The 12,463-nt window shown below is 41.1% G+C and overlaps 1 long non-coding RNA gene across 6 annotated transcripts in view; it reads left to right on the plus strand.

The window, feature by feature from the left end:
* Positions 1 to 699: 699 nt before the first annotated feature.
* Positions 700 to 12,463, plus strand: part of LOC112446717 (uncharacterized) — a 67,334-nt gene continuing 55,570 nt past the window's right edge. For 2 of the 6 annotated variants that reach the window (XR_003034780.2, XR_009494561.1), the window contains exons 1-3: positions 791 to 1,027; positions 5,104 to 5,285; positions 10,202 to 10,394. This is a non-coding gene — a long non-coding RNA (uncharacterized lncRNA). Of the gene's footprint in view, positions 1,028 to 5,103; positions 5,286 to 10,201; positions 10,395 to 12,463 lie in introns of all 6 variants that reach the window. The other 4 variants (XR_009494557.1, XR_009494556.1, XR_009494560.1 and 1 more) reach the window with 4 other exon arrangements.

Below are 12,463 nucleotides of genomic sequence, written 5' to 3' on the forward strand. Positions count from 1 at the left end.
TTTCCTGATATGGAGTGAATAGCAAGTTTAGGGGAACAGGATTATGAAGACTTTCCCTATTCACTTTGATAATACAGCATAGAAATTAAGAGCAGGGCCTCTGGGGTCAGATAGGCCGGGGCTCACAACTGGGTGTTGTGTTTTGAAGCATTTACTTCATGTCTCTGGACCTTGGGATCCCTATCTGCAAAATGGGTGTATTAATAATATCTCCCACATAAGGTTGTTGGAATGATTAAATGTGACTGTACATGTACCGACTCAATGGACATGAGTTTGAGCAAGCTCCAGGTGTTGGTGATGAACAGGGAAGCCTGGTGTGCTGCAGTCCATGGGTTTGCAAAGAGTCGGACATGACTGAGTGACTGAACTGAACTGAACTCACTAATACATGTGAGGTACTTAAGTGTTCATGGCAAATAGGCAGTACTCCCTCTATAACACTTATCTATTCATTATTTTGAAAGGATCCCACAAGGATGCCCAGTGTTCCTTCAATTGTAACATTCTTTGATTCTGTTATCAGTGTGTTAGATTTGGAAAACTGATATAGTATCCATGTACAGGTTAGATGGGAATGGGGAGATTTGTTGTTGTTTATTTGCTAAGTGTGCTCTGATAAGTGTGTCACTCTTTGTGACCCCATGGACTGCAGCACACCAGGCTCCTCTGTCCTCCAGTATCTCCTAGAGTTTGCTCAAATTTATGTCCATTGAGTCCATGATGCTATGTAACCATCTTACCTGCCATCCCCTTCTTTTGCTTTCAATCTTTCCCAGCAACAGGCCTTTTCCAGTGAGTCAGAAATGGAGAGAGATGGAAGGCCTTAGCACACGGCTGTGGCTGTTCACGGTTACCGACCCCTCACCCGTTACCCGGCAACAGTTACCCAGTACCATTAGTAGTCCTGCTCTGCCATTGGTCCATGCCTGTCAGAAGACCCCTCCCACAAGCAACCAACTGTCAGTGAGCGACCATTAGTGGTCCCATTTGTTGGTGGAATAGTGGTCCTCAAGCAGAGAGTGAGGTAAGAGGCAGATCCCGACTTTCTCCCCTGGGGCCCCCAGCTCCCCGGGCCCTGGGCCAGCAGGTGAACTGGTGTTTCAGGGAGCAGGCTGGGGACTGCATGTTCCAGCAGCAGGCAGCCCACTGGCCTTGGCCCAGGTCTTGAGGGAGCGGTGAACTTCTCTTGCATCCCTGTCTCTGTGACCTAAGGGCAGCAGTAGTCTGTCTCGGTTGCAGTCTGTGGGATCTGGCCATCCCCCACCTCCCCTCCCTGTGGGGTGGCCTGTGGAGTCTGAGGGCCAGTTGGGTCCTAGGCGCTGTTACAGTTGGGCAGGGTCTGGGGACCTGGCCCTGAGGAAGCTGCCAATTGAGATCTGCCTTCTCTTAGGACTGGGACATTGTGGGGTGAAAGCTGTCCCTTGGAACCTTGCCCTTTCTTGTTAGAACAGAATAACATTTGTTTGGTGGAGGTTTACAGGAACATCATTACCTGATCATGACCTGACCTCAAGAACAAAGGATCTGACAGGCAGAAGTTTACAACTCATGTGCCTCCCTCACCTTTCCTAGAAAAGGGCTTTGCTGAAAGCTTGTGGGGAGTTCAGGGGTTTCTAAGGCATGAGCTACAAACCTCCTTGCAGGGCCTTGTTGTAAACTTTCTCTGCCCCAAAGTCGGATGTTTTGGTATTGCTTGGCCTCATTGTTCGTCGGGCACACGGACTTGTGTTTCAGTAACATGAGCAGCGTGCAAGCTAAGTTGCTTCAGTCGTGTCTAACTCTTTGTGACCCTATGGACTGTAGCCCACCAGGCTCCTCTGTCCATAGGGTTCTCCAGGAAAAATACTGGAGTGGGTTTCCATGCCCTCGTCCAGAGGATCGAACCCATGTCTCCTGCATCTCCTGCATTGCAGGCAGATTCTTTACTTCTGAGCCACAAGGGAAGCCCAACAGGAGCAGAAATTTTACTAAATTATTCTTTGAGAGGCATCAACAACAGTGGTATGAGAACAGAAGGGAGGGAGGAAATAGAGACTGTGCTAAAGAGGAAACATGACAAGATTTGGCAAATGATGAGCTGTGAAAAAAAGGATAAAGATACCTGACTTCCTAACTTGGAAAAGTTGGGACAGAATCATTAACAAAGGTAGGAAGGCCAACATATCAGCTTCCCAGGTGGCACTAGTGGTAAAAAATCCACCTGCCACTGCAGAAGATGCAAGAAATGAGAGTTCAATCTCTGGGTAGGCAAGATCCCCTGGAGAAGGAAATGGCGACCCACTCCAGTATTCTCCTTGCCTGGAAAATTCCAAGAGCAGAGGAGCCTGACAGGCTACAGTCCATGAGCCTGTGATACAAAACACATATAATACACAGGAAAGCCAACATACAGAGTACCTTGGGGAAAGGAAAAGACACCTTTAGTTTGAACTGAAGTACTAGCAATACTAGAAGTTAGGTATCAAATAGAATCATGCCTAGTATACAGTAAGTGCTCAATATCTTTTGAATGTTTCATAGATCTTCTGGGTAAGCACTGTCTGATAGAAATATGATGAAAGACACAAATGTAAGCCATGTGTCATTAAAACATTTTCTAGCAGTCACATTTAAAAAAGTAAAGAGAAACAGATGAAACTAATTCTGATAACATATTTTACTTAATGCCAAAATATTATTGTGCCAATACTTAGTTAATATAAAAATGCCAAAAATACTAGTATATTTTCATGCTCTTTGAAGTCTAGTACATATTTTATACCTACAGCATATCCCAATTTCAACCTGCTGTCCAGTGGCTGCTGTACTGGACAGTTCTAGGTGGAGGTGATTGTCAGGCAGTGGATTATAATGACTGATTTCCAGAAAAGAGATCAGTCTAGCATCATCTTCATGGTGGAGAAAACCAGATGACAGGATGGACTTTGTTAAGGGAGAGAATGCTAGAGGAAAAGTGAACCCAAAGCAAAAGGGGATAGTAATTTGTTTTGTAAGAATTCGACTTCTCCATTGAATTGCTTGGCCCCAGAAAATAGATGAATTAGTAATACTGATTCAATCCATGTTTTCTTGAATTGCTCTCTAGTTTTCTCTACTATTTGAAAGTATCTTTTTCATATATTTGTCTACTGTCCATCTTCCTCTTATAGTGTAAGTCTCTTTTGTTCATTATTATATTCCCAAGATAGTATTGCTCATACATTAAGGCTCAGTAAATACCTGTGGGTTAAAAGCCAAATCTCTGCTTTCAGAGATTTACAATATGATTGATAGACAAGTGTTCCATAGAAGAAGAAATAACATCATGATAGATTATTAGAGAATTAAAGTCCTAATGAATAGTACTGCTAATGTAGGATCCAAGAGTTCAAAAGAGATAGATCTATAGGGTTTCAAGTAGCCTAGAAAGCCAGAAGTGAAATATGCACTGTGTCTTTAATGGTGGCTAGCCTTTGGATACTTAGAAAAGAGGGGCATATGCAAAGATGGGGATGAATAGAAATAGTTTAGTTGTAATAGATTTTGGGAAAATATAAGATATCAAGTTGGAACAGTAGCCACTGAAGTTTCTGAGAAGGCGTACAAAGCAGAATTTTACAAATGGTATATAAAATGGATCAGGGAAGCAACAGCTGGTAGGCAGTTATCATAATATCCAGAAGGTGATGAGGTTTGGATTGTGGTGATGCTTCTGGGGATAGGCAGGAGAAGAGATATGAGAGATGTTTAAATAAAGGCCTTAATGAATTTTGTTTTGGACTAAATATGCATTGGATGATCAAATGTGTTGCTAAGGACAGCTCCAAGTTTCTGAACTTGGTTGACTGAGTGATGGTGCCATAAACTGAAAGTTCCAAATGGTAAATTCCTTTCAGGGGTGGGGGCTGAGGGAGGAAAATGGTTGAAGTCAAAATGATGGAAGATATCCAAGTGGAAATTTCCAGTAAGCCATCAGATGACTAAGGGATTCAGAAAACGTAGGCACTTTCCAAAACGTCTGTTCTTTTTGCCTATATACAAAGTGTTTACTTTATGTGTTTCCCTGTGGCTCTGTTGATTACATTCTTAAGTGTGGTTTGAAGTTCCTCTGGCTTCAAACTTGTATTTGTTTTGGGCATGGTTGTAGTAGAGTGCTAATGAGCACAAGGTCATAGGTTTGATCCCCAGAAGGGCCAGTTCATTTCACGGAGAGGAAAATTGTGTTCCATGGTTCACAGACCTTACCCTTAATCCTGTTTGCCTGTCTCTAAACTATGTAGCATGGGTCCCCAGGGGGCCCAGTGAGAAAGTGTGAGTGGTTGTTTGCAAGTCATTAAAACTACTGGAAGAATGGCTCCACGTGGGTTTATCTGGGGTGCTTCTTCAAAAAGCTTAGTCTTCCTTCCTCCCTCAGCTCATGGGACAGAGACCAAGTTTTCAGAGGCAATAGCCTGACCAAATGCACATGAAACTGTCCTGTTGATGGCCACCCACATCTGGTTCCCACATTCATTGACTTCTTAGGTGAAAAGCAGTGTACTGATCCAGGGATATGTGGTACTTCAGTGCAAGAGTTTACTTATGAGTTTTAGAGTTTTATCTGTTTGACTTTTAGAATTGGCTTATTAACACTATACAAATAAACCCTGGAGGGCTTAAACATGCCCCAGAGCCTCTAAGCAAACCTTTCACTGACTGATTTTCCTTATCTTATCCAGCTGCTTTTAGCTTGCTATGTACTCTTTCTGGGAAATACAACTCTACACTCAGAATTCTTGCAATGGTCATACAAGGATACAGCATAGAATGTGCTGTGTTTAAAAGAGTGATGGTCTCCACAGACAGCCGTTGGGCAAACCCACAGAAGGCATCTTCCACAGAAGTGTAGGGTTGCCAGCATTTGCTGGGATAGCATCTGAGGTCTGTTTCTGTGGATACTGCATTTTCAAAAATCAATCCCAGAGATTCTCAAGTTGCTTTTCCAGTGACTGATACACCCCTTGGGTCCTGCAGGAGTAACCCCAAAGAGGATTCGGAATAATGTTACACACACAATGAAAGATAAAAAGTAAATTCTTACAACTTAAGAAGAACTTAAAAATATATTGTCTTCTCTTTCAGGGATGTGTTTGCCTCATGAGGGATATTTCTATTATTTGATATTATGGAAAACTGAAAAAAACTGAGAAGAGACCAGACCATCAAACATCATTTAATAGCAATTGCTAAGAATAATCGTGATGACTTAGAAGAATATGGATTGGAACAAATATGACTAAAACTAAAAGGCAGAATAATTGAAGGTATGTGCTGAAAAAGCCAGTAAAACTGGTTGAGAAATTATTGAAAAATACAAAGCCAATGGAGATTTTGCATGATGACAAGTAACTGACTTATTTGCATTGTTTCTTTGAATTACTTATATTAAATGTTTTGGTATTATTTAGGAAGGGCCTGAAAATATCATATAATAGTTAAAAATCATTATATGGAAAATTTGTAGCTGTGCTGACTGGGATGGGCTGGGCTAGGGAGAGGAAAGACAAAGGATTAAAATGACAAGAAAGGATTAAAGTGACACAGCAAGAAAATGCTAGACTTGAACTTTTACATTTGCTTTTGTAGTATAAGGATTTTTTTTTTTTTTTTGGCTCAAACATTACTTTCCCCCTGAAATGCTAAGTCAGAGTAAAATTAGGGGAGGAGGTGGTCACTTGTTCAGAATACTTGGGGCCATGAGTCAGAGTGTACATGGAAAAGGGTGTGACAAAGCCAATGGAGAGAACTGTGCCTTGAATAACTTATATCCTTAATAAGTACTGTCATTCCGAATAATAATAATAGAAGTAGTGACAACAAAAGTATCAACAAGAACTGAGGAGCTGACTGTGCTGGACTGCGCCAGTGTTTTCAGCCATAGAGAAACCAAAAAGACGAAACGGATCCATTGAGATGATGTGATGAGTTTACCATAAAGATTATTTTATTACATTTAGGAGACTGCTCTTTAGCCTAAGATTATATTCATGTCATGTTTTCAAATGATTCCCTCTGAATCACATGGTGATAATGATTGGTTTTTTTAAATGTCCTTACTTTAACCAAATAAAGACTTTGCCATCCTATTTCAGTTTCTTGAAAATTCTACTCTTATTTTTGGAAATTTTACAATTTTGAGAAACCTAGAAACTGAGGAACGGCTGCATGATAGTGTTTAATCCTCAAATACCAGTAGGAGGTAGATATTGTTGTTGTTGTTGTTATTATTAATACCATTTTACAAAAGAGGAAACTGAGCCTCACAGAAGTTGTTTGTCTAGAGAACTCAGCTAGAAGGGTCAGAGCCACAACACACACCCACATCTGCCTGATTTTAGCACTCATGCTTCTTACCTCTATGTTTTTCCTGTGCCTTGGAGTAAAGAATGAAGCAGGGCAAAGGCTAATAGAGTTTTGCCAAGAAAATGCACTGGTCATGGCAAACACCCTCTTCCAACAACACAAGAGAAGACTCTACACATGGACATCACCAGATGGTCAACACTGAAATCCGATTGATTATATTCTTTGCAGCCAAAGATGGAGAAGCTCTATACAGTCAGCAAAAACAAGACCAGGAGCTGACTGTGGCTCAGATCATGAACTCCTTATTACCAAATTCAGACTGAAATTGAAGAAAGTAAGGAAAACCACTACACCATTCAGGTATGACCTAAATAAAATCCCTTATGACTATACAGTGGAAGTGAGAAATAGATTTAAGGGACTAGATCTGACAGACAGAGTGCCTGATGAACTATGGACGGAGGTTCGTGACATTGTACAGGAGACAGGAATCAAGACCATCCCCAAAAGACAAAGAGATGCAAAAAAGCAAAATGGCTGTCTGGGGAGGCCTTACAAATAGCTGTGAAAAGAAGAGAAGCGAAAAGCAAAGGAGAAGAGGAAAGATATAAACATCTGAATGCAGAGTTCCAAAGAAAGTAAGGAGAGATAAGAAAGCCTTCCTCAGTGATCATTGCAAAGAAATAGAGGAAAACAATAGAATGGGAAAGACTAGAGGTCTCTTCAAGATAATTAGAGATACCAAGGGACCATTTCATGCAAAGATAGGCTCAATAAAGGACAGAAATGGTAGGGACCTAACAGAAGCAGAAGATATTAAGAGGTGGCAAGAATACACAGAACTGTACAAAAAAAGAGCTTCATAACCCAAATAACCACGATGGTGTGATCACTGACCTAGAGCCAGACATCCTGGAATGTGAAGTCAAGTGGGTCTTAGGAAGCATCACTACGAACAAAGTTAGTGGAGGTGATGGAATTCCAGTTGCGCTATTTCAAATCCTGAAAGATGATGCTGTGAAAGTTCTGCACTCAATATGCCAGCAAATTTGGAAAACTCAGCAGTGGCCACAGGACTGGAAAATGTCAGTTTTCATTCCAATCCCAAAGAAAGGCAATGCCAAAGAATGCTCAAACTACCACACAATTGCACTCATCTCACACACTAGCAAAGTAATGCTCAAAATTCTCCAAGCCAGGCTTCAGCAATATGTGAACCATGAACTTCCAGATGTTCAAGCTGGTTTTAGAAAAGGCAGAGGAACCAGAGATCAAATTGCCAACATCCGCTGGATCATCAAAAAAGCAAGAGTTCCAAGAAAACATCTATTTCTGCTTTATTGACTATGCCAAAGCCTTTGACTCTGTGGATCACAATAAGCTGGAAAATTCTGAAAGAGATGGGAATACCAGACCATTTGACCTGCCTCTTGAGAAACCTACATGCAGGTCAGGAAGCAACAGTTAGAACTGGACATGGAAGAACAGACTAGTTCCAAATAGGAAAAGGAGTACGTCAAGGCTGTATATCATCACCCTGCTTATTTAACTTATATGCAGAGTACATAATGAGAAACGCTGGGCTGGAAGAAGCACAAGCTGGAATCAAGATTGCCAGGAGAAATATCAGTAACGTCAGATATGCAGATGACACCACCCTTATGGCAGAAAGTGAAGAAGAACTAAAGAGTCTCTTGATGAAAGTGAAAGAGGAGAGTGAAAAAGTTGGTTTAAAGCTCAACATTCAGAAAACTAAGATCATGGCATCCAGTCCCATCACTTCATGGCAGATAGATGGGGAGACAGTGGAAACAGTGAGAGACTTTATTTTTCTGGGCTCCAAAATCACTGTGGATGTTGATTGCAGTCATGAAATTAAAAGATGGCTACTCCTTAGAAGGAAAGTTATGACCAACCTAGACAGCATATTAAAGAGCAAAGACATTACTTTGCCAACAGAGGTCCGTCTAGTCAAGGCTATGGTTTTTCCAGTGGTCATGTATGGATGTGAAAGTTGGACTATAAAGAAAGCTGAGGGTTGAAGAATTGATGCTTTTGATCTGTGGTGTTGGAGAAGACTCTTGAGAGTCCCCTGGACTGCAAGGAGATCCAACCAGTCCATCCTAAAGGAGATCAGTCCTGGGTGTTCATTGGTAAGAGTGATTTGGAAGCTGAAACTCCAATATTTTGGCCACCTGGTGTGAAGAACTGACTTGTTGGAAAAGACCCTGATGCTGGGAAAGACTGAGGGCAGGAGGAGAAGGGGACGACAGAAGATGAGATGACTGGATGGCATCACCGACTCAGTGAACATGGGTTTAGGTGAACTCTGGGAGTTGGTGATGGACAGGGAGGCCTGGTGTGCTGCGGTTCATGGGGTCGCAGAGTCAGACATGACTGAGCAAATGAACTGAACTGAACTGATTAGTTAAGGTCCAGAGAAGGAAGCAGAAATGATTCTAGGTATTTTAATCAGAGGATATTTAATACAGGTGATGGGAGAAACAAGTAGTTAAATAAGAGAAGGGAGTCAATCCAGAGATCAACATCATCAGGAAGTCACTACCATCTCTAGAACTGGGGAGACACAGAGAGGAAGTCATGTTCCCATCTGAGAAAAGCCATGGATGGATTTAGGTCTACCTGGGGGACAGTGTGCTGCTCCAAGTGGGAGGCAGAGCCTGCAATTACTGCTGAAGATGCTACTTGAAGCAGAGAAAAAGGGAGGAAACACCCTGGCTTCTTCCTTCTTCCTGATCTCTCTTGCTGTTAGTGCCTCCTGTTAGCCAAACCTACCTGGAAATCAGAGAAACAGGAGCTAGAAAATGTAGCTCCTTGTGAAACAGAGCAGATAAATAGAACGTTGGGAAATGGATATGAGAGCAAATAGATGAACATCCAGTACATTCTAGCATAAATATATATTAAATTATTTCACTGTATCTTTTACTACCGCAATGAAGACTAGAGATACCAGAAAAAAACTTTTCAATATTAACTAAGAGAATGGCTCAGATGGTAAAGAATCTGCCTGCAATGCAAAAGACCCAAGTTCAGTCTCTGGGTCGGGAAGATTCTCTGGAGAAGGAAATGGTTACCCACTTCAGTATTCTTGCCTGGAGAATTCCACGGACAGAGGAGCCTGGCGGGCTACTGTCCATGGGGTCGCAAAGAGTCAGACCTGACTCAGCAACTAATACTTTCACTTTCACTTCAGGAAAGGAATGGAAATGTTTCCATTTCCAAAAGATCTTTAAAGGAGAGAGAGACAGAAAAAACAAAAAAATAGGGAGAGAATATTGGTCCTGGAGTAACCCTATCTGAATATTTTAGATTCTAGAAGAGTGGCTGAATTAGAAGATCTGTACAATCCTGACTATGATTTCTGCCTCTCTTACTGCTGTCTCCTTCCCTCTCTAGGGGGGCACTTTCTCCATCTCTGTTTGTCTATCACATCCTTTAGACACTTAGACTCGAGTTCTGTGTTTGTAGGATAGAATGGAGGATTCAGCCACAGCACTTATGTAGAGAAGTTGCTGTGATTACAGACTATGAATCCCCCAAATTTCCACTTGGAGAGCCTCTCCCCAGTGTTCCCTCAAGTGGAGGAGTTTGGGGACTAGTGGGAGCCACTGACTTCAATAAATGCAGTAGAGTTAGAAAGTCATAGGACAGTTACTTACTCTTAACTTACCTGGTAGTAACCATTATAAAGAGAAACCTCCCTTCTAGGCCACATTTCCGACCTTGCTTGAAATCCAAGGTCAAATTTTACTTCTGATGTATTGCTGCTATTGTCTCAAATCCAATTTACATATGTTTCTGTTTTCACTGATTGCTTTATTCTTTTCCAAATCATCTCATCCCATCACAGGGTGAAGGAAAGAACATTTAGAAAACAGATGTTGTATTAACCATAACCATTATCCTTTATTGGATCCCAAAGAGGTTTATCTCTATCCATAAACAGGTGAGGGAGATACAAGCTTTCAGCTCAGCTCTACACTTTAAATGCCTCCCTGGGAAGAAGGCAAAGGCTCTGCCATCCATCTGTCATCATGACTCAGGTAAGATCATAATTGTTGTATTCAGCCGTATCATACCCAAAGCTCCCCTTTTTATAGCAAACTTTTATGATATACTCTTTAATATCCCAAAATGAAATTCATAGATAATACATACACAAGTTCAACAAAAATAAAAGTGATGCCTGAACTGTAATATAAAGTAGAGTGAAAACAGTTTGTAGCAAAATAACATGCACTGCAAAATAGAAATGCTAAGGCTGAACTCTATTAGAAAACATAGTGAGTGGTCAGATATTCACCCCATGTGGAAAATTATGAACATGACAGCTGTAAGAGGACTGATACAGGTAGAGAATGAAGAGATTCAAATAGCACAGTTAGCACTGCCATCAATGATGCTTTTTCTGGAACAGTGGACAATGCTTGATAAAGTTACAAATGAAATAAGTTACCACCTTCCACTTAGTTTACAATGGTAGCATTCCTGGAAAATTCAATTTATGTTAAAATCATGCTTAGGTAATTATAAACAGGTTTATCATCTGCATGAAGTGTCTGGAACTCTAACCTCTGCCCAATAAATATCCATAATACCCCCTAATCACTGTGATTGACAACCCCAAATGTCCCTCAACATTTCCCAAATGCCATCTAGGGCTAGAACTATACCCACTGGGAATCCCTAGAGTGGGATAACCAAGGCCTTTTAGAAGGCCAGGGATATAGAAACTAGGAACATGGACTCTGGGAGTCCATATTTTTGTCTGTGGAAGCCTTGCTTCAACCATGTTTCTTGAGACCTCACTGACTTTGACAATCTGTCACGAGAACAATAGGTGTATTGTTGCCGGAGCTCTTGGCAAGATTCTTTGTGATCAGTTTCTGGTTTTACTTTTTTAGAAAGAGTTTATTTCTGAATTATGTAAGGACTCAAGACATACCTTTCCTGGCTGAGACTGATTCACCCTTGGGTATTACATGCATGATGGGAAGGGCTATCACAAAACGACACTGGGACGTGGACTGTAGAGGAATGGCCGTAAAGGTTAAAAGCCCGGTTAGATATATTGATTATTGAGCAGAAATGCTGATTCATCTTAAGTTCATATTCAAAAATAGTTTATCTCTCAAACATCCAATTAGCTCTATTTCTGCCTCATAAAACCAAATATGAACAAAAATGCATCAGTGTATCGAATTGTCTTTGCATCTGGATTGGGGCATGAATGATGAAGTAGTGAAAGCACATGTTTTGAGGTCTTCAAACCCAGCTTCGAGGCTGCTCTGCCTGTCTCTGACTTTCAGCAAGTTAAATAATGTCTTTGAACCTCCATTTCCTCGTGTGTATAATAGGGCTCATAATAGTGCCAGACTCATAGGGTTTTTATAAAGACTAATGATAAAATATAGGTGAACTACTTAGTGTAGTGACTGATCCATAGTTAGTGCTCAGAAAATATTAACCATTGTTGGGGTGGTGATAATTTATCACTCACACAGATCTTATAGGAAGGAAAAATATAATTTTTAAAAAGAGACTATAATTTGACCTTGATGATCTTGAAAGAAGACAATTCTTTGGGGACAGAATTGCTCTTTTGTTGAGGAAAGAAACAACTTTGGGGCATATGCAGTGATAAAAGGTGAGCTGGCCTGCCCCAGTTCCCACTACGGGCAAAGCTGTGGTGGAGAACTGTAGTAGAATTTTCTTGCAAGTTCTTTCAAGGGGAGAAGATGAAGGGTTGGAAAGGAAGTAATTTCTGAGAGAGTTTGCAGAAGAGAGGAAGGGAACTTACTAAGATGACAGTTATGTTTGACGTCTTTCTGCCCTCTTACTTCACCATCCACAAAACTTCTAATGAAAAGGCTGTACCCAGATGAGCCACACACGTCACATGCTGTACACAATGCACTTAGACGCTTATGGTCACAGGAGGCACAGTTCTGAGCACAAGCAGAATGAGGAAGTTTAGTCTTCGCTTTGGTCCTAGGAAGAACCATGGAGACTCTGAGTGAATGAAATTGGGTGTAAAGGTGAGCCCCATGTGGGAAAATGATACAGGAAACTTTAGTAATATTATTAGTTTCTTAAAATCAAGTGTAAAACT

This window comes from Bos taurus, chromosome 5 (assembly GCF_002263795.3).
Source record: "Bos taurus isolate L1 Dominette 01449 registration number 42190680 breed Hereford chromosome 5, ARS-UCD2.0, whole genome shotgun sequence".
Lineage (NCBI taxonomy): Eukaryota > Metazoa > Chordata > Mammalia > Artiodactyla > Bovidae > Bos > Bos taurus.